Here is a 22,391-nt window from a genome sequence, read left to right on the forward strand (position 1 = left end):
ACAGAGGACACATTGCAGACGTGTTTTCAGTTCCACATGTGCGAGGAGAATACGTTTCTGAGCCACCTTGCACACATGCAGCATTACCGCTGTACAAGGTGGCTGGATAACGTAAAAACGCCTGGGGGAGGGGGGACAGGTTCCCTTCAATTTCAGTTCTTGTGTCTGCGTGGCTTTTGCAGGACACGTTGCCGGCTGCACAGCAGGGGAACAGCTGGCGGTGCTGGACCCCACTGACACATTGGCTGGTGTTTTTCTCTGTGCAGCTAGCACATCTGGGCAAAAACTGGCGGTGTGTTAGAGCCCAGGGACAGCAGGAGGAGGAGCAGGAGGAGGAGGAGCAGGGGGAGGGGAGTGTAGGCCGAAGCCTGCACAGGCGGCAGCTTTGGGTGTGTTGTGTCTGCGTGGCTTTTGCAGGACACGTTGCCGGCTACACAGCAGGGGAACAGCTGGCGGTGCTGGACCCCACTGACACATTGGCGAGGTGTTTGGCTCTGTGCAGCCAGCACTTCCGGACAGCAACTAGCGTTGTTGGAGCCCGGGCTCTGCAGGTGGAGCAGAGTGTAGGCCGAAGCCTAATTGAACCGATTTCAAAAGTCACCTTTAACCCCCCCTCAGGGGTTACAAAGTAGAAGAGCCACAGCTTATGCAGCAGCAGTGCTGCGCAAGTCAAAGGTTGCTCTTGTAATTTTTCTCCTTGCACACGCTGAATGGAACACGTATAACATTTAGCCCTTCATACAGTCAAACTGTGTAATGGAGGCGAGAGTTCCCTTTGTAATGAGACGCAGCACAGGTGTCAAGAATCCCACCTTGGTGCTGGGTGCAGCCTCCCGAGCGTTGTTATTTGCTGTACAGGAGTCTGCGCTGTCGTGTTATCCCCTGGCCTAGCGCCGTTAGCGCTGCCCATCTTCTGGCATCATGTAATGTCGGCCGGTGCGGTTCGCGATGACCATGAATCCCAGCCCCGCAGTGTCTTAACATTGTTAAAACACTGCGGGGCTGGGATTCAGGGCCTGGCGCAGCACATATGTTCGCCTCTCACACTCGGGTCCTTACACCCGCTTCAGACTGTGCGGCGTCATCTGATCCCTTATCGCATGCCACGGCCATGAAGCCGCACAGTCCGAAGAAGGCGGAAGGAGAGGAGGGACAGGCGAACTGATGCACTGATCCTGCCCATCAATCACACCCTCGCAGTCCCAATAAATAAGACACCGAGGGGCGTTGTGTGGGTCAGGGCGGCCGCAGAGGCGCAGGCAGCCAAACAATGATGCCAGAAGACGGGCAGCGCTACCAAGGGGGTTGCAGCGTGTCATTACAAAGGAAAGTCACACCACCGGGACGGTTAAATGGTCACACAGAGGACACATTGCAGACGTGTTTTCAGTTCCACATGTGCGAGGAGAATACGTTTCTGAGCCACCTTGCACACATGCAGCATTACCGCTGTACAAGGTGGCTGGATAACGTAAAAACGCCTGGGGGAGGGGGGACAGGTTCCCTTCAATTTCAGTTCTTGTGTCTGCGTGGCTTTTGCAGGACACGTTGCCGGCTGCACAGCAGGGGAACAGCTGGCGGTGCTGGACCCCACTGACACATTGGCTGGTGTTTTTCTCTGTGCAGCTAGCACATCTGGGCAAAAACTGGCGGTGTGTTAGAGCCCAGGGACAGCAGGAGGAGGAGCAGGAGGAGGAGGAGCAGGGGGAGGGGAGTGTAGGCCGAAGCCTGCACAGGCGGCAGCTTTGGGTGTGTTGTGTCTGCGTGGCTTTTGCAGGACACGTTGCCGGCTACACAGCAGGGGAACAGCTGGCGGTGCTGGACCCCACTGACACATTGGCGAGGTGTTTGGCTCTGTGCAGCCAGCACTTCCGGACAGCAACTAGCGTTGTTGGAGCCCGGGCTCTGCAGGTGGAGCAGAGTGTAGGCCGAAGCCTAATTGAACCGATTTCAAAAGTCACCTTTAACCCCCCCTCAGGGGTTACAAAGTAGAAGAGCCACAGCTTATGCAGCAGCAGTGCTGCGCAAGTCAAAGGTTGCTCTTGTAATTTTTCTCCTTGCACACGCTGAATGGAACACGTATAACATTTAGCCCTTTATACAGTCAAACTGTGTAATGGAGGCGAGAGTTCCCTTTGTAATGAGACGCAGCACAGGTGTCAAGAATCCCACCTTGGTGCTGGGTGCAGCCTCCCGAGCGTTGTTATTTGCTGTACAGGAGTCTGCGCTGTCGTGTTATCCCCTGGCCTAGCGCCGTTAGCGCTGCCCATCTTCTGGCATCATGTAATGTCGGCCGGTGCGGTTCGCGATGACCATGAATCCCAGCCCCGCAGTGTCTTAACATTGTTAAAACACTGCGGGGCTGGGATTCAGGGCCTGGCGCAGCACATATGTTCGCCTCTCACACTCGGGTCCTTACACCCGCTTCAGACTGTGCGGCGTCATCTGATCCCTTATCGCATGCCACGGCCATGAAGCCGCACAGTCCGAAGAAGGCGGAAGGAGAGGAGGGACAGGCGAACTGATGCACTGATCCTGCCCATCAATCACACCCTCGCAGTCCCAATAAATAAGACACCGAGGGGCGTTGTGTGGGTCAGGGCGGCCGCAGAGGCGCAGGCAGCCAAACAATGATGCCAGAAGACGGGCAGCGCTACCAAGGGGGTTGCAGCGTGTCATTACAAAGGAAAGTCACACCACCGGGACGGTTAAATGGTCACACAGAGGACACATTGCAGACGTGTTTTCAGTTCCACATGTGCGAGGAGAATACGTTTCTGAGCCACCTTGCACACATGCAGCATTACCGCTGTACAAGGTGGCTGGATAACGTAAAAACGCCTGGGGGAGGGGGGACAGGTTCCCTTCAATTTCAGTTCTTGTGTCTGCGTGGCTTTTGCAGGACACGTTGCCGGCTGCACAGCAGGGGAACAGCTGGCGGTGCTGGACCCCACTGACACATTGGCTGGTGTTTTTCTCTGTGCAGCTAGCACATCTGGGCAAAAACTGGCGGTGTGTTAGAGCCCAGGGACAGCAGGAGGAGGAGCAGGAGGAGGAGGAGCAGGGGGAGGGGAGTGTAGGCCGAAGCCTGCACAGGCGGCAGCTTTGGGTGTGTTGTGTCTGCGTGGCTTTTGCAGGACACGTTGCCGGCTACACAGCAGGGGAACAGCTGGCGGTGCTGGACCCCACTGACACATTGGCGAGGTGTTTGGCTCTGTGCAGCCAGCACTTCCGGACAGCAACTAGCGTTGTTGGAGCCCGGGCTCTGCAGGTGGAGCAGAGTGTAGGCCGAAGCCTAATTGAACCGATTTCAAAAGTCACCTTTAACCCCCCCTCAGGGGTTACAAAGTAGAAGAGCCACAGCTTATGCAGCAGCAGTGCTGCGCAAGTCAAAGGTTGCTCTTGTAATTTTTCTCCTTGCACACGCTGAATGGAACACGTATAACATTTAGCCCTTTATACAGTCAAACTGTGTAATGGAGGCGAGAGTTCCCTTTGTAATGAGACGCAGCACAGGTGTCAAGAATCCCACCTTGGTGCTGGGTGCAGCCTCCCGAGCGTTGTTATTTGCTGTACAGGAGTCTGCGCTGTCGTGTTATCCCCTGGCCTAGCGCCGTTAGCGCTGCCCATCTTCTGGCATCATGTAATGTCGGCCGGTGCGGTTCGCGATGACCATGAATCCCAGCCCCGCAGTGTCTTAACATTGTTAAAACACTGCGGGGCTGGGATTCAGGGCCTGGCGCAGCACATATGTTCGCCTCTCACACTCGGGTCCTTACACCCGCTTCAGACTGTGCGGCGTCATCTGATCCCTTATCGCATGCCACGGCCATGAAGCCGCACAGTCCGAAGAAGGCGGAAGGAGAGGAGGGACAGGCGAACTGATGCACTGATCCTGCCCATCAATCACACCCTCGCAGTCCCAATAAATAAGACACCGAGGGGCGTTGTGTGGGTCAGGGCGGCCGCAGAGGCGCAGGCAGCCAAACAATGATGCCAGAAGACGGGCAGCGCTACCAAGGGGGTTGCAGCGTGTCATTACAAAGGAAAGTCACACCACCGGGACGGTTAAATGGTCACACAGAGGACACATTGCAGACGTGTTTTCAGTTCCACATGTGCGAGGAGAATACGTTTCTGAGCCACCTTGCACACATGCAGCATTACCGCTGTACAAGGTGGCTGGATAACGTAAAAACGCCTGGGGGAGGGGGGACAGGTTCCCTTCAATTTCAGTTCTTGTGTCTGCGTGGCTTTTGCAGGACACGTTGCCGGCTGCACAGCAGGGGAACAGCTGGCGGTGCTGGACCCCACTGACACATTGGCTGGTGTTTTTCTCTGTGCAGCTAGCACATCTGGGCAAAAACTGGCGGTGTGTTAGAGCCCAGGGACAGCAGGAGGAGGAGCAGGAGGAGGAGGAGCAGGGGGAGGGGAGTGTAGGCCGAAGCCTGCACAGGCGGCAGCTTTGGGTGTGTTGTGTCTGCGTGGCTTTTGCAGGACACGTTGCCGGCTACACAGCAGGGGAACAGCTGGCGGTGCTGGACCCCACTGACACATTGGCGAGGTGTTTGGCTCTGTGCAGCCAGCACTTCCGGACAGCAACTAGCGTTGTTGGAGCCCGGGCTCTGCAGGTGGAGCAGAGTGTAGGCCGAAGCCTAATTGAACCGATTTCAAAAGTCACCTTTAACCCCCCCTCAGGGGTTACAAAGTAGAAGAGCCACAGCTTATGCAGCAGCAGTGCTGCGCAAGTCAAAGGTTGCTCTTGTAATTTTTCTCCTTGCACATGCTGAATGGAACACGTATAACATTTAGCCCTTTATACAGTCAAACTGTGTAATGGAGGCGAGAGTTCCCTTTGTAATGAGACGCAGCACAGGTGTCAAGAATCCCACCTTGGTGCTGGGTGCAGCCTCCCGAGCGTTGTTATTTGCTGTACAGGAGTCTGCGCTGTCGTGTTATCCCCTGGCCTAGCGCCGTTAGCGCTGCCCATCTTCTGGCATCATGTAATGTCGGCCGGTGCGGTTCGCGATGACCATGAATCCCAGCCCCGCAGTGTCTTAACATTGTTAAAACACTGCGGGGCTGGGATTCAGGGCCTGGCGCAGCACATATGTTCGCCTCTCACACTCGGGTCCTTACACCCGCTTCAGACTGTGCGGCGTCATCTGATCCCTTATCGCATGCCACGGCCATGAAGCCGCACAGTCCGAAGAAGGCGGAAGGAGAGGAGGGACAGGCGAACTGATGCACTGATCCTGCCCATCAATCACACCCTCGCAGTCCCAATAAATAAGACACCGAGGGGCGTTGTGTGGGTCAGGGCGGCCGCAGAGGCGCAGGCAGCCAAACAATGATGCCAGAAGACGGGCAGCGCTACCAAGGGGGTTGCAGCGTGTCATTACAAAGGAAAGTCACACCACCGGGACGGTTAAATGGTCACACAGAGGACACATTGCAGACGTGTTTTCAGTTCCACATGTGCGAGGAGAATACGTTTCTGAGCCACCTTGCACACATGCAGCATTACCGCTGTACAAGGTGGCTGGATAACGTAAAAACGCCTGGGGGAGGGGGGACAGGTTCCCTTCAATTTCAGTTCTTGTGTCTGCGTGGCTTTTGCAGGACACGTTGCCGGCTGCACAGCAGGGGAACAGCTGGCGGTGCTGGACCCCACTGACACATTGGCTGGTGTTTTTCTCTGTGCAGCTAGCACATCTGGGCAAAAACAGGCGGTGTGTTAGAGCCCAGGGACAGCAGGAGGAGGAGCAGGAGGAGGAGGAGCAGGGGGAGGGGAGTGTAGGCCGAAGCCTGCACAGGCGGCAGCTTTGGGTGTGTTGTGTCTGCGTGGCTTTTGCAGGACACGTTGCCGGCTACACAGCAGGGGAACAGCTGGCGGTGCTGGACCCCACTGACACATTGGCGAGGTGTTTGGCTCTGTGCAGCCAGCACTTCCGGACAGCAACTAGCGTTGTTGGAGCCCGGGCTCTGCAGGTGGAGCAGAGTGTAGGCCGAAGCCTAATTGAACCGATTTCAAAAGTCACCTTTAACCCCCCCTCAGGGGTTACAAAGTAGAAGAGCCACAGCTTATGCAGCAGCAGTGCTGCGCAAGTCAAAGGTTGCTCTTGTAATTTTTCTCCTTGCACACGCTGAATGGAACACGTATAACATTTAGCCCTTTATACAGTCAAACTGTGTAATGGAGGCGAGAGTTCCCTTTGTAATGAGACGCAGCACAGGTGTCAAGAATCCCACCTTGGTGCTGGGTGCAGCCTCCCGAGTAGTGTTGAGCGATACTTTCCGATATCGGAAAGTATCGGTATCGGAAAGTATCGGCCGATACCGTCAAAATATCGGATCCAATCCGATACCGATACCCGATCCCAATGCAAGTCAATGGGACGAAAATATCGGAATTAAAATAAACCCTTAATAAACTTGTAGGTTCATTCTACATGAAGGAAAACAACTAAGAATAATGTAGGATGTATTGGGGGACGTGGCGGAGATATTAAAGGGACAGAGGTTTAGCCCAATGTAATAGAATAGCAGGATTTTTTATTTTTTTTTATGAAGTTCGGCGTTAGAAAGAATTTGACTATGTTATTTTTTTTTTTTTTTATGTCAGATATTGATGTTTCACTACTTCCACGCCCTTCACCTTCTTTTTTACTTCTCCCACGCTTTCTTCTTAATTATCCTCATCATCAGCTTCTTTGACATCAACTTCTTCACCTTATTCATCTTCTTCTTCATCTTCTACCTATTATTTTTTGGGTTACATTGTTCATATTCTTTTTATTTTACTATTATCTTCATCATATTCAACTTCTTCATCATATTCTTATTTGTGACAGGCATTCCCGTAGTTGTTATCTATAAAAGTTTGAAGATTACACCTTCCGTTCTGCCTGTCACAAACCAGTTACATTTGTCCGCGTTCAGTTTGGCCTGCAGCATCAGGCTTTATCCAGGGGCACCACGAGGAGGAACGGACTCACCCCCATACACTGCTTAGTCTTCTTCTGCTTATAATTTACATAATATTTTTTTGCTCTGATATTTTGTGTTATGCTTAATGTCCTTCTGCTCTTTGTTCTGCAGCCTCTTGTTCTTCTGCTTCTCGGTCTTCCAGGTCGTCGTCGTCTCCAGGGTCGTCGTCTCCGGGGTCGTCGTCATCGGGGTGGTCTCCGGGGTCGTCGTCATCGGGGTGGTCTTCAGGGTCATCGTCTCCAGGGTCGTCGTCATCACGGTGGTTGTCGTCTCTGGTGTCGTCGTCATCTTAGGGGTGTTCTTCCGGGTCATCGTGTTTAGTCTCTTGAACTTGGAAATGTAGCAGAAGGTACAAGAAGGCTGAGAAAATGCCGAGAACCAGCTGATGGAACTGGAACTCGGATGGCTACCCGAAGGTCCAAGAGCCAATGGAACTACCGAGGACCAGCTGACGTTACTGGAACCCGGTTACTAAGCAGGAGGTACCCGTGCCTGAAAGCACTACCAAGGACCACCTGACGTTGGTGGAACTCGGATACCCAGAGGGAGGCACCTAAGCCAAAGGCTCTGCCCGGAACCAGCTGACGGTACTGGAACCAGGATGGGGAGCAGAAGGTACAAGAGCAAAAGACACTGCCGAGAACCAGCTGACGGTGCTGGAACCCGGATGGGTAGCCGAAGGTCCAAGAGCCAATGGAACTACCGAGGACCAGCTGACGTTACTGGAACCCGGTTACTAAGCAGGAGGTACCCGTGCCTGAAAGCACTACCAAGGACCACCTGACGTTGGTGGAACTCGGATACCCAGAGGGAGGCACCTAAGCCAAAGGCTCTGCCCGGAACCAGCTGACGGTACTGGAACCAGGATGTGGAGCAGAAGGTACAAGAGCAAGTGTCTGCGTGGCTTTTGCAGGACACGTTGCCGGCTGCACAGCAGGGGAACAGCTGGCGGTGCTGGACCCCACTGACACATTGGCGAGGTGTTTGGCTCTGTGCAGCCAGCACTTCCGGACAGCAACGAGCGGTGTTGTAGCCCGGGCTCTGCAGGGGGAGCAGAGTGTAGGCCGAAGCCTACTTGAACCAATTTCAAAGGTAACCTTTAACCCCCCCTCAGGGGTTAGAAAGTAGAAGAGCCACAGCTTATGCAGCAGTAGTGCTGCACAAGTCAAAGGTTGCTCTTTTAATTTCGCTCCTTGCACACGCTGAATGAAACACGTATAACATTTAGCCCTTTATACAGTCAAACTGTGTAATGGAGGCGAGAGTTCCCTTTGTAATGAGACGCAGCACAGGTGTCAAGAATCCCACCTTGGTGCTGGGTGCAGCCTCCCGAGCGTTGTTATTTGCTGTACAGGAGTCTGCGCTGTCGTGTTATCCCCTGGCCTAGCGCCGTTAGCGCTGCCCATCTTCTGGCATCATGTAATGTCGGCCGGTGCGGTTCGCGATGCCCATGAATCCCAGCCCCGCAGTGTCTTAACATTGTTAAAACACTGCGGGGCTGGGATTCAGGGCCTGGCGCAGCACATATGTTCGCCTCTCACACTCGGGTCCTTACACCCGCTTCAGACTGTGCGGCGTCATCTGATCCCTTATCGCATGCCACGGCCATGAAGCCGCACAGTCCGAAGAAGGCGGAAGGAGAGGAGGGACAGGCGAACTGATGCACTGATCCTGCCCATCAATCACACCCTCGCAGTCCCAATAAATAAGACACCGAGGGGCGTTGTGTGGGTCAGGGCGGCCGCAGAGGCGCAGGCAGCCAAACCATGATGCCAGAAGACGGGCAGCGCTACCAAGGGGGTTGCAGCGTGTCATTACAAAGGAAAGTCACACCACCGGGACGGTTAAATGGTCACACAGAGGACACATTGCAGACGTGTTTTCAGTTCCACATGTGCGAGGAGAATACGTTTCTGAGCCACCTTGCACACATGCAGCATTACCGCTGTACAAGGTGGCTGGATAACGTAAAAACGCCTGGGGGAGGGGGGACAGGTTCCCTTCAATTTCAGTTCTTGTGTCTGCGTGGCTTTTGCAGGACACGTTGCCGGCTGCACAGCAGGGGAACAGCTGGCGGTGCTGGACCCCACTGACACATTGGCTGGTGTTTTTCTCTGTGCAGCTAGCACATCTGGGCAAAAACTGGCGGTGTGTTAGAGCCCAGGGACAGCAGGAGGAGGAGCAGGAGGAGGAGGAGCAGGGGGAGGGGAGTGTAGGCCGAAGCCTGCACAGGCGGCAGCTTTGGGTGTGTTGTGTCTGCGTGACTTTTGCAGGACACGTTGCCGGCTACACAGCAGGGGAACAGCTGGCGGTGCTGGACCCCACTGACACATTGGCGAGGTGTTTGGCTCTGTGCAGCCAGCACTTCCGGACAGCAACTAGCGTTGTTGGAGCCCGGGCTCTGCAGGTGGAGCAGAGTGTAGGCCGAAGCCTAATTGAACCGATTTCAAAAGTCACCTTTAACCCCCCCTCAGGGGTTACAAAGTAGAAGAGCCACAGCTTATGCAGCAGCAGTGCTGCGCAAGTCAAAGGTTGCTCTTGTAATTTTTCTCCTTGCACACGCTGAATGGAACACGTATAACATTCAGCCCTTTAGACAGTCAAACTGTGTAATGGAGGCGAGAGTTCCCTTTGTAATGAGACGCAGCACAGGTGTCAAGAATCCCACCTTGGTGCTGGGTGCAGCCTCCCGAGCGTTGTTATTTGCTGTACAGGAGTCTGCGCTGTCGTGTTATCCCCTGGCCTAGCGCCGTTAGCGCTGCCCATCTTCTGGCATCATGTAATGTCGGCCGGTGCGGTTCGCGATGCCCATGAATCCCAGCCCCGCAGTGTCTTAACATTGTTAAAACACTGCGGGGCTGGGATTCAGGGCCTGGCGCAGCACATATGTTCGCCTCTCACACTCGGGTCCTTACACCCGCTTCAGACTGTGCGGCGTCATCTGATCCCTTATCGCATGCCACGGCCATGAAGCCGCACAGTCCGAAGAAGGCGGAAGGAGAGGAGGGACAGGCGAACTGATGCACTGATCCTGCCCATCAATCACACCCTCGCAGTCCCAATAAATAAGACACCGAGGGGCGTTGTGTGGGTCAGGGCGGCCGCAGAGGCGCAGGCAGCCAAACCATGATGCCAGAAGACGGGCAGCGCTACCAAGGGGGTTGCAGCGTGTCATTACAAAGGAAAGTCACACCACCGGGACGGTTAAATGGTCACACAGAGGACACATTGCAGACGTGTTTTCAGTTCCACATGTGCGAGGAGAATACGTTTCTGAGCCACCTTGCACACATGCAGCATTACCGCTGTACAAGGTGGCTGGATAACGTAAAAACGCCTGGGGGAGGGGGGACAGGTTCCCTTCAATTTCAGTTCTTGTGTCTGCGTGGCTTTTGCAGGACACGTTGCCGGCTGCACAGCAGGGGAACAGCTGGCGGTGCTGGACCCCACTGACACATTGGCTGGTGTTTTTCTCTGTGCAGCTAGCACATCTGGGCAAAAACTGGCGGTGTGTTAGAGCCCAGGGACAGCAGGAGGAGGAGCAGGAGGAGGAGGAGCAGGGGGAGGGGAGTGTAGGCCGAAGCCTGCACAGGCGGCAGCTTTGGGTGTGTTGTGTCTGCGTGACTTTTGCAGGACACGTTGCCGGCTACACAGCAGGGGAACAGCTGGCGGTGCTGGACCCCACTGACACATTGGCGAGGTGTTTGGCTCTGTGCAGCCAGCACTTCCGGACAGCAACTAGCGTTGTTGGAGCCCGGGCTCTGCAGGTGGAGCAGAGTGTAGGCCGAAGCCTAATTGAACCGATTTCAAAAGTCACCTTTAACCCCCCCTCAGGGGTTACAAAGTAGAAGAGCCACAGCTTATGCAGCAGCAGTGCTGCGCAAGTCAAAGGTTGCTCTTGTAATTTTTCTCCTTGCACACGCTGAATGGAACACGTATAACATTCAGCCCTTTAGACAGTCAAACTGTGTAATGGAGGCGAGAGTTCCCTTTGTAATGAGACGCAGCACAGGTGTCAAGAATCCCACCTTGGTGCTGGGTGCAGCCTCCCGAGCGTTGTTATTTGCTGTACAGGAGTCTGCGCTGTCGTGTTATCCCCTGGCCTAGCGCCGTTAGCGCTGCCCATCTTCTGGCATCATGTAATGTCGGCCGGTGCGGTTCGCGATGCCCATGAATCCCAGCCCCGCAGTGTCTTAACATTGTTAAAACACTGCGGGGCTGGGATTCAGGGCCTGGCGCAGCACATATGTTCGCCTCTCACACTCGGGTCCTTACACCCGCTTCAGACTGTGCGGCGTCATCTGATCCCTTATCGCATGCCACGGCCATGAAGCCGCACAGTCCGAAGAAGGCGGAAGGAGAGGAGGGACAGGCGAACTGATGCACTGATCCTGCCCATCAATCACACCCTCGCAGTCCCAATAAATAAGACACCGAGGGGCGTTGTGTGGGTCAGGGCGGCCGCAGAGGCGCAGGCAGCCAAACCATGATGCCAGAAGACGGGCAGCGCTACCAAGGGGGTTGCAGCGTGTCATTACAAAGGAAAGTCACACCACCGGGACGGTTAAATGGTCACACAGAGGACACATTGCAGACGTGTTTTCAGTTCCACATGTGCGAGGAGAATACGTTTCTGAGCCACCTTGCACACATGCAGCATTACCGCTGTACAAGGTGGCTGGATAACGTAAAAACGCCTGGGGGAGGGGGGACAGGTTCCCTTCAATTTCAGTTCTTGTGTCTGCGTGGCTTTTGCAGGACACGTTGCCGGCTGCACAGCAGGGGAACAGCTGGCGGTGCTGGACCCCACTGACACATTGGCTGGTGTTTTTCTCTGTGCAGCTAGCACATCTGGGCAAAAACTGGCGGTGTGTTAGAGCCCAGGGACAGCAGGAGGAGGAGCAGGAGGAGGAGGAGCAGGGGGAGGGGAGTGTAGGCCGAAGCCTGCACAGGCGGCAGCTTTGGGTGTGTTGTGTCTGCGTGACTTTTGCAGGACACGTTGCCGGCTACACAGCAGGGGAACAGCTGGCGGTGCTGGACCCCACTGACACATTGGCGAGGTGTTTGGCTCTGTGCAGCCAGCACTTCCGGACAGCAACTAGCGTTGTTGGAGCCCGGGCTCTGCAGGTGGAGCAGAGTGTAGGCCGAAGCCTAATTGAACCGATTTCAAAAGTCACCTTTAACCCCCCCTCAGGGGTTACAAAGTAGAAGAGCCACAGCTTATGCAGCAGCAGTGCTGCGCAAGTCAAAGGTTGCTCTTGTAATTTTTCTCCTTGCACACGCTGAATGGAACACGTATAACATTCAGCCCTTTAGACAGTCAAACTGTGTAATGGAGGCGAGAGTTCCCTTTGTAATGAGACGCAGCACAGGTGTCAAGAATCCCACCTTGGTGCTGGGTGCAGCCTCCCGAGCGTTGTTATTTGCTGTACAGGAGTCTGCGCTGTCGTGTTATCCCCTGGCCTAGCGCCGTTAGCGCTGCCCATCTTCTGGCATCATGTAATGTCGGCCGGTGCGGTTCGCGATGCCCATGAATCCCAGCCCCGCAGTGTCTTAACATTGTTAAAACACTGCGGGGCTGGGATTCAGGGCCTGGCGCAGCACATATGTTCGCCTCTCACACTCGGGTCCTTACACCCGCTTCAGACTGTGCGGCGTCATCTGATCCCTTATCGCATGCCACGGCCATGAAGCCGCACAGTCCGAAGAAGGCGGAAGGAGAGGAGGGACAGGCGAACTGATGCACTGATCCTGCCCATCAATCACACCCTCGCAGTCCCAATAAATAAGACACCGAGGGGCGTTGTGTGGGTCAGGGCGGCCGCAGAGGCGCAGGCAGCCAAACCATGATGCCAGAAGACGGGCAGCGCTACCAAGGGGGTTGCAGCGTGTCATTACAAAGGAAAGTCACACCACCGGGACGGTTAAATGGTCACACAGAGGACACATTGCAGACGTGTTTTCAGTTCCACATGTGCGAGGAGAATACGTTTCTGAGCCACCTTGCACACATGCAGCATTACCGCTGTACAAGGTGGCTGGATAACGTAAAAACGCCTGGGGGAGGGGGGACAGGTTCCCTTCAATTTCAGTTCTTGTGTCTGCGTGGCTTTTGCAGGACACGTTGCCGGCTGCACAGCAGGGGAACAGCTGGCGGTGCTGGACCCCACTGACACATTGGCTGGTGTTTTTCTCTGTGCAGCTAGCACATCTGGGCAAAAACTGGCGGTGTGTTAGAGCCCAGGGACAGCAGGAGGAGGAGCAGGAGGAGGAGGAGCAGGGGGAGGGGAGTGTAGGCCGAAGCCTGCACAGGCGGCAGCTTTGGGTGTGTTGTGTCTGCGTGACTTTTGCAGGACACGTTGCCGGCTACACAGCAGGGGAACAGCTGGCGGTGCTGGACCCCACTGACACATTGGCGAGGTGTTTGGCTCTGTGCAGCCAGCACTTCCGGACAGCAACTAGCGTTGTTGGAGCCCGGGCTCTGCAGGTGGAGCAGAGTGTAGGCCGAAGCCTAATTGAACCGATTTCAAAAGTCACCTTTAACCCCCCCTCAGGGGTTACAAAGTAGAAGAGCCACAGCTTATGCAGCAGCAGTGCTGCGCAAGTCAAAGGTTGCTCTTGTAATTTTTCTCCTTGCACACGCTGAATGGAACACGTATAACATTCAGCCCTTTAGACAGTCAAACTGTGTAATGGAGGCGAGAGTTCCCTTTGTAATGAGACGCAGCACAGGTGTCAAGAATCCCACCTTGGTGCTGGGTGCAGCCTCCCGAGCGTTGTTATTTGCTGTACAGGAGTCTGCGCTGTCGTGTTATCCCCTGGCCTAGCGCCGTTAGCGCTGCCCATCTTCTGGCATCATGTAATGTCGGCCGGTGCGGTTCGCGATGCCCATGAATCCCAGCCCCGCAGTGTCTTAACATTGTTAAAACACTGCGGGGCTGGGATTCAGGGCCTGGCGCAGCACATATGTTCGCCTCTCACACTCGGGTCCTTACACCCGCTTCAGACTGTGCGGCGTCATCTGATCCCTTATCGCATGCCACGGCCATGAAGCCGCACAGTCCGAAGAAGGCGGAAGGAGAGGAGGGACAGGCGAACTGATGCACTGATCCTGCCCATCAATCACACCCTCGCAGTCCCAATAAATAAGACACCGAGGGGCGTTGTGTGGGTCAGGGCGGCCGCAGAGGCGCAGGCAGCCAAACCATGATGCCAGAAGACGGGCAGCGCTACCAAGGGGGTTGCAGCGTGTCATTACAAAGGAAAGTCACACCACCGGGACGGTTAAATGGTCACACAGAGGACACATTGCAGACGTGTTTTCAGTTCCACATGTGCGAGGAGAATACGTTTCTGAGCCACCTTGCACACATGCAGCATTACCGCTGTACAAGGTGGCTGGATAACGTAAAAACGCCTGGGGGAGGGGGGACAGGTTCCCTTCAATTTCAGTTCTTGTGTCTGCGTGGCTTTTGCAGGACACGTTGCCGGCTGCACAGCAGGGGAACAGCTGGCGGTGCTGGACCCCACTGACACATTGGCTGGTGTTTTTCTCTGTGCAGCTAGCACATCTGGGCAAAAACTGGCGGTGTGTTAGAGCCCAGGGACAGCAGGAGGAGGAGCAGGAGGAGGAGGAGCAGGGGGAGGGGAGTGTAGGCCGAAGCCTGCACAGGCGGCAGCTTTGGGTGTGTTGTGTCTGCGTGACTTTTGCAGGACACGTTGCCGGCTACACAGCAGGGGAACAGCTGGCGGTGCTGGACCCCACTGACACATTGGCGAGGTGTTTGGCTCTGTGCAGCCAGCACTTCCGGACAGCAACTAGCGTTGTTGGAGCCCGGGCTCTGCAGGTGGAGCAGAGTGTAGGCCGAAGCCTAATTGAACCGATTTCAAAAGTCACCTTTAACCCCCCCTCAGGGGTTACAAAGTAGAAGAGCCACAGCTTATGCAGCAGCAGTGCTGCGCAAGTCAAAGGTTGCTCTTGTAATTTTTCTCCTTGCACACGCTGAATGGAACACGTATAACATTCAGCCCTTTAGACAGTCAAACTGTGTAATGGAGGCGAGAGTTCCCTTTGTAATGAGACGCAGCACAGGTGTCAAGAATCCCACCTTGGTGCTGGGTGCAGCCTCCCGAGCGTTGTTATTTGCTGTACAGGAGTCTGCGCTGTCGTGTTATCCCCTGGCCTAGCGCCGTTAGCGCTGCCCATCTTCTGGCATCATGTAATGTCGGCCGGTGCGGTTCGCGATGCCCATGAATCCCAGCCCCGCAGTGTCTTAACATTGTTAAAACACTGCGGGGCTGGGATTCAGGGCCTGGCGCAGCACATATGTTCGCCTCTCACACTCGGGTCCTTACACCCGCTTCAGACTGTGCGGCGTCATCTGATCCCTTATCGCATGCCACGGCCATGAAGCCGCACAGTCCGAAGAAGGCGGAAGGAGAGGAGGGACAGGCGAACTGATGCACTGATCCTGCCCATCAATCACACCCTCGCAGTCCCAATAAATAAGACACCGAGGGGCGTTGTGTGGGTCAGGGCGGCCGCAGAGGCGCAGGCAGCCAAACCATGATGCCAGAAGACGGGCAGCGCTACCAAGGGGGTTGCAGCGTGTCATTACAAAGGAAAGTCACACCACCGGGACGGTTAAATGGTCACACAGAGGACACATTGCAGACGTGTTTTCAGTTCCACATGTGCGAGGAGAATACGTTTCTGAGCCACCTTGCACACATGCAGCATTACCGCTGTACAAGGTGGCTGGATAACGTAAAAACGCCTGGGGGAGGGGGGACAGGTTCCCTTCAATTTCAGTTCTTGTGTCTGCGTGGCTTTTGCAGGACACGTTGCCGGCTGCACAGCAGGGGAACAGCTGGCGGTGCTGGACCCCACTGACACATTGGCTGGTGTTTTTCTCTGTGCAGCTAGCACATCTGGGCAAAAACTGGCGGTGTGTTAGAGCCCAGGGACAGCAGGAGGAGGAGCAGGAGGAGGAGGAGCAGGGGGAGGGGAGTGTAGGCCGAAGCCTGCACAGGCGGCAGCTTTGGGTGTGTTGTGTCTGCGTGACTTTTGCAGGACACGTTGCCGGCTACACAGCAGGGGAACAGCTGGCGGTGCTGGACCCCACTGACACATTGGCGAGGTGTTTTTCTCTGTGCAGCTAGCAGTACCGGGCCCCAACTGGCGGTGTTGGAGCCCAGGGTCAGCAGGAGGAGCAGGGGGAGCGGAGTGTAGGCCGAAGCCTGCACTCGAGCAAGTTGAAAGGAAACCTTTAACCCCCCCCCCCCCAGGCGTTTGTAGCTGAAAGAGCCATTGTGTACAGCACTAATGCTGGAAAAGGTAAACTTAGCTCTTTTAATTATGGTCCTTGCACATGCGGAACCTAACAGTTATGAAATGTGTCCCCTCACAGCGTTAAACCGTCCGGTAGGTGGAACTTTCCTTTGTCGTGTGACGCAGCACAGCCATCATTTTTACCCCCTTGGCGCCGTGCGCCGCCTCCTCAGCGTTGTTTTAATCTGTCCCGGAGCCTGGGCTGTTAGGTTAGCCCTTGGCCATGCACACATTTTGCGCTGCCCGTCTTCTGACATCATTTGGTGTCAGGCTGGCTGCGCCTGTGCGGGTGCGCTGGCCGAGATCCCGCCTCGCAGTGTCGTCTAATGTAATCCCACCGCGGGCCTGTGATCCGTGCCCGTGCGCAGTGCATATCCTCTCCTCTCACTCCCCTCCCTACGGCTTTTTCAGACTGTGCGGTGTCACGGCCGTGGCATGCTATTAGGGACCAGCTGACATCGCACAGTCTGAAGAAGCCGTAGGGAGGGGAGTGAGAGGAGAGGATATGCACTGCGCACGGGCACGGATCACAGGCCCGCGGTGGGATTACATTAGACGACACTGCGAGGCGGGATCTCGACCAGCGCACCCGCACAGGCGCAGCCAGCCTGACACCAAATGAGGTCAGAAGACGGGCAGCGCAACATGTGTGCATGGCCAAGGGCTAACCTAACAGCGCAGGCTCCGGGACAGATTAAAACAACGCTGAGGAGGCGGCGCACGGCGCCAAGGGGGTAAAAATGATGGCTGTGCTGCGTCACACGACAAAGGAAAGTTCCACCTACCGGACGGTTTAACGCTGTGTGGGGACACATTTCATAAGTGTTTGGTTCAGCATGTGCAAGGAGCATCACGAAAAGAGGCACTTTTTCCCTTTGCATCATTACTGCTGCACAAGGTGGCTCCTTCAGTAACAAACGCCTGGGGGGGGGGGGGTCAGGTTCCCTTACATTTAACTTGTTGTGCCTGCGTGGCGGTCGCAGTACACGTTGCCGTATACACAGCAGGGGAACAGCTGGCGGTGCTGAACCCCACTAACACATTGGCGAGGTGTTTGGCTCTGTGCGTACAGCACTTCTGGACGGCAACTGGCGGTGTTGGAGCCCAGGGGCAGGTGGAGGAGGAGGAGGTTGGAGGAGGTAGGAGGAGGTAGGAGGGATTGCCACACACACAGCAGGGGAACAGCTGACGTTACTGAACCCCAATAACAGAGGAGGGACTGTTGACTGTGCGTACAGCACTTCTGGACGGCAACTGGCGGTGTTGGAGCCCAGGGGCAGGTGGAGGAGGAGGAGGTTGGAGGAGGTAGGAGGAGGTAGGAGGGATTGCCACACACACAGCAGGGGAACAGCTGACGTTACTGAACCCCAATAACAGAGGAGGGACTGTTGACTGTGCGTACAGCACTTCTGGACGGCAACTGGCGGTGTTGGAGCCCAGGGACGGGTGGAGGAGGAGGAGGTTGGAGGAGGTAGGAGGGATTGCCACACACACAGCAGGGGAACAGCTGACGTTACTGAACCCCAATAACAGAGGAGGGACTGTTGACTGTGCGTACAGCACTTCTGGACGGCAACTGGCGGTGTTGGAGCCCAGGGACGGGTGGAGGAGGAGGAGGTTGGAGGAGGTAGGAGGGATTGCCACACACACAGCAGGGGAACAGCTGACGTTACTGAACCCCAATAACAGAGGAGGGACTGTTGACTGTGCGTACAGCACTTCTGGACGGCAACTGGCGGTGTTGGAGCCCAGGGACGGTTGGAGGAGGAGGAGGTTGGAGGAGGTAGGAGGGATTGCCACACACACAGCAGGGGAACAGCTGACGTTACTGAACCCCAATAACAGAGGAGGGACTGTTGACTGTGCGTACAGCACTTCTGGACGGCAACTGGCGGTGTTGGAGCCCAGGGACAGGTGGAGGAGGAGGAGGTTGGAGGAGGTTGGAGGAGGTAGGAGGGATTGCCACACACACAGCAGGGGAACAGCTGACGTTACTGAACCCCAATAACAGAGGAGGGACTGTTGACTGTGCGTACAGCACTTCTGGACGGCAACTGGCGGTGTTGGAGCCCAGGGACGGTTGGAGGAGGAGGAGGTTGGAGGAGGTAGGAGGGATTGCCACACACACAGCAGGGGAACAGCTGACGTTACTGAACCCCAATAACAGAGGAGGGACTGTTGACTGTGCGTACAGCACTTCTGGACGGCAACTGGCGGTGTTGGAGCCCAGGGGCAGGTGGAGGAGGAGGAGGTTGGAGGAGGTAGGAGGAGGTAGGAGGGATTGCCACACACACAGCAGGGGAACAGCTGACGTTACTGAACCCCAATAACAGAGGAGGGACTGTTGACTGTGCGTACAGCACTTCTGGACGGCAACTGGCGGTGTTGGAGCCCAGGGACGGGTGGAGGAGGAGGAGGTTGGAGGAGGTAGGAGGGATTGCCACACACACAGCAGGGGAACAGCTGACGTTACTGAACCCCAATAACAGAGGAGGGACTGTTGACTGTGCGTACAGCACTTCTGGACGGCAACTGGCGGTGTTGGAGCCCAGGGACGGTTGGAGGAGGAGGAGGTTGGAGGAGGTAGGAGGGATTGCCACACACACAGCAGGGGAACAGCTGACGTTACTGAACCCCAATAACAGAGGAGGGACTGTTGACTGTGCGTACAGCACTTCTGGACGGCAACTGGCGGTGTTGGAGCCCAGGGGCAGGTGGAGGAGGAGGAGGTTGGAGGAGGTAGGAGGAGGTAGGAGGGATTGCCACACACACAGCAGGGGAACAGCTGACGTTACTGAACCCCAATAACAGAGGAGGGACTGTTGACTGTGCGTACAGCACTTCTGGACGGCAACTGGCGGTGTTGGAGCCCAGGGACGGGTGGAGGAGGAGGAGGTTGGAGGAGGTAGGAGGGATTGCCACACACACAGCAGGGGAACAGCTGACGTTACTGAACCCCAATAACAGAGGAGGGACTGTTGACTGTGCGTACAGCACTTCTGGACGGCAACTGGCGGTGTTGGAGCCCAGGGACAGGTGGAAAAGCAGAGGAACACAATGTAGGCCGAAGCCTGAGAAAGTCGAAAGGGAACCTTTAACCCCCCCCCCAAGGCGTTTGTAGCTGAAAGAGCCAGCTTGTGCAGCACAAAAGATGCAAAAGGAAAAGGTGGCTCTTTTCATCATGCTCCTTGCAAACACAGAACTAAACACTTATAAAATGTGTCCCCTGCAACCGTAAAACCGTCCCGGAGGTGGGACTTTCCTTCGTAATGTGACGCAGCCCAGCCGTCATTCCTACCCCCCCGGCGCCGCGCACCGGCTCCTCAGCGTTGTTTTATTCCGTCAAGGAGCCTGCGCTGTTATGTTATCCCGTGGCCAGGCACACTTAGCGCTGCCCGTCTTCTGGCATCATTTGGTGTCTGGATGGCTGCGCCTGTGCGGCCGCGCTGGCAGAGAGCCCGCCTCGCAGTGTCTTCTGATTTAATCCCACTGGGGGCCTGGGATCCATGGACATGCGCACTGCATATCTGAACCTCCACCTCTCACTCATCTCCCTATGGCTTCTTCAGACTGTGCGGTGTCACGGCCGTGGCATGCTGTTAGGGACCAGCTGACACCGAACAGTCTGAAGAAGCCATAGGGAAATGAGTGAGAGGTGGAGGTTCAGATATGCACTGCGCATGTCCATGGATCCCAGGCCCCCAGTGGGATTAAATCAGAAGACACTGCGAGGCGGGCTCTCTGCCAGCGCGGCCGCACAGGCGCAGCCATCCAGACACCAAATGATGCCAGAAGACGGGCAGCGCTAAGTGTGCCTGGCCACGGGATAACATAACAGCGCAGGCTCCAGGACGGAATAAAACAACGCTGAGGAGCCGGTGCGCGGCGCCGGGGGGGTAGGAATGACGGCTGGGCTGCGTCACATTACGAAGTAAAGTCCCACCTCCGGGACGGTTTTACGGTATCAGTGGACACATTTTATAAGTGTTAAGTTCTGCGTGTGCAAGGAGCTAAACAAAAATAGCTACCTTTTCCTTGGGCAGCATTACTGCTGCACAAGGTGGCTCTTTCAGTAACAAACGCCTTGGGGGGGGGGGGACAGATTCCCTTACATTTCAGTTGTTGTGTCAGCGTGGCGGTCGCATGACACATTGCCGGCTACACAGCTGGGGATCAGCTGACATTACTGAAACCCAATAACACTGGGTCGTATGTTTTGACTGTGCAGACGGCACGTCTGAGCCTCAACTGGCGGTGTTGGAGCCCAGGAATTTAAGTTCAGGTGGTAGAAAGATGAACACAACAGGAGACCTGGATAACGTATACAGTGACCTAATTATTCAATCAGGAGGAGGAGTGGCAAATTCCGGCGAGATCCAGGCCTTGTTCATTTTCAGGAAAGTAAGCCGGTCAACGTTATCGGAGGATAGTCGCATGCGACGGTCAGTTAGTACACCACCTGCAGCACTAAAGACACGTTCCGATAATACACTGGCCGCAGGGCAAGACAGCACCTCCAATGCATACTGGCTTAGCTCTGGCCATGTATCCAGCTTTGAGACCCAAAACTTGAAAGGGGAAGAGCCGTCTGGGAGTACAGCAAGAGGGCAAGACATGTAGTCTGTCACCATCTGACGGAACCGTTGCCTCCTGCTGACTGGAGCCGTCTGTGATGGTGTAGACTTTTGTGGCGGGCACAGAAAACTGTGCCACAGTTCGGCCATACTGGTCTTGCCTTGGGCAGAGGCACTGCTTCTGCTCCCTCTTTGTGCAGAGCCTCCACCACGGCCTGGACGCACTGAGCTGCTTTGGAATGCACTAGCAGCACTTCTCTCAGTTGGAATGGAGAAGATGATGGAATTGACCAGTGTGTCTTGGTACTCCCGCATTTTTCGCTCCCGGTTCAACGGTGTGATGAGGCTTTCTACGTTGTCCCGGTAGCGAGGATCGAGGAGGGTGAACACCCAATAATCAGACATGTTGAGAATGTGGGCGATGCGGCGGTCGTTTCTCAGGCACTGCAGCATGTAATCCACCATGTGCTGCAGACTGCCAACTGCCCAAGAAACGCTGTCCCCTGCTGGAGGCGTGATCTCTGCCCGCTCGTCATCACCCCACCCTCGCTGTACACACTGAGTACTGGACAATTGTGTAACTCCCTCCTCTGGACGGATGTCTTCCTCCTCCATTGACTCCTCCTCATCCTCCTCACAAACGGTCCCCTGCCTACGCGTTTGTGAGGAACCACGTGGCGCTGACTGTCCAGAAGATGATGGAAATGGTGAATCCTCATCCTCCACCTCTTCCACAACATCATCCCTTAGCGCTTGCAGTGATTTTTCAAGCAGGCAGATAAGGGGGACAGTCATGCTGACTAGTGCATCATCTGCACTCGCCATCCGCGTGGAATAATCAAAGGGACGCAAAACCTGGCAGACGTCATTCATAGTGGCCCACTCTGTGGTTGTGAAGTCTGTACGGTGCTGACTGCGACTTTTTTGCGCCTGAAGCAGCTGGTACTCCATTACAGCTTGCTGCTGCTCACACAACCGCTCCAACATATGTAACGTGGAATTCCACCTGGTAGGTAGGTCACATATGATGCGATGTTCCGGCAGGCGGTGTCGGCGCTGCAGAGCCGCAATGCGCGCTTTTGCCGTGCTGGAACGCCGCAAGTGAGCACACTCTAGGCGGACCTTGTGCAGCAGTGCATCAAGATCCGGATAGTCCCTCAAAAAGCTCTGCACGACCAAATTGAGCACATGTGCCAGACATGGGATGTGAGTGAGGTTGCCGAGGCCCAGAGCTGCCACCAGATTTCGGCCATTATCACACACTACCATGCCTGGCTGGAGATTCGCTGGCACAAACCACACATCGCTCTCCTGCTTGATGGCATTCCAGAGCTCCTGCGCTGTGTGGCTACGATTCCCCAAGAAAATTAATTTCAAGACGGCCTGTTGACGTTTGGCCACGGCTGTGCTCATGTCGGTCGTAACAGGTACACGTTCATCACGGGTCCATGTGGAGGTGGACTGTGACGGCTCCTGCAGCGATGATTCTGAGGAAC

The sequence above is a fragment of the Ranitomeya variabilis genome, chromosome 6 (genome assembly GCF_051348905.1).
Source record: "Ranitomeya variabilis isolate aRanVar5 chromosome 6, aRanVar5.hap1, whole genome shotgun sequence".
Lineage (NCBI taxonomy): Eukaryota > Metazoa > Chordata > Amphibia > Anura > Dendrobatidae > Ranitomeya > Ranitomeya variabilis.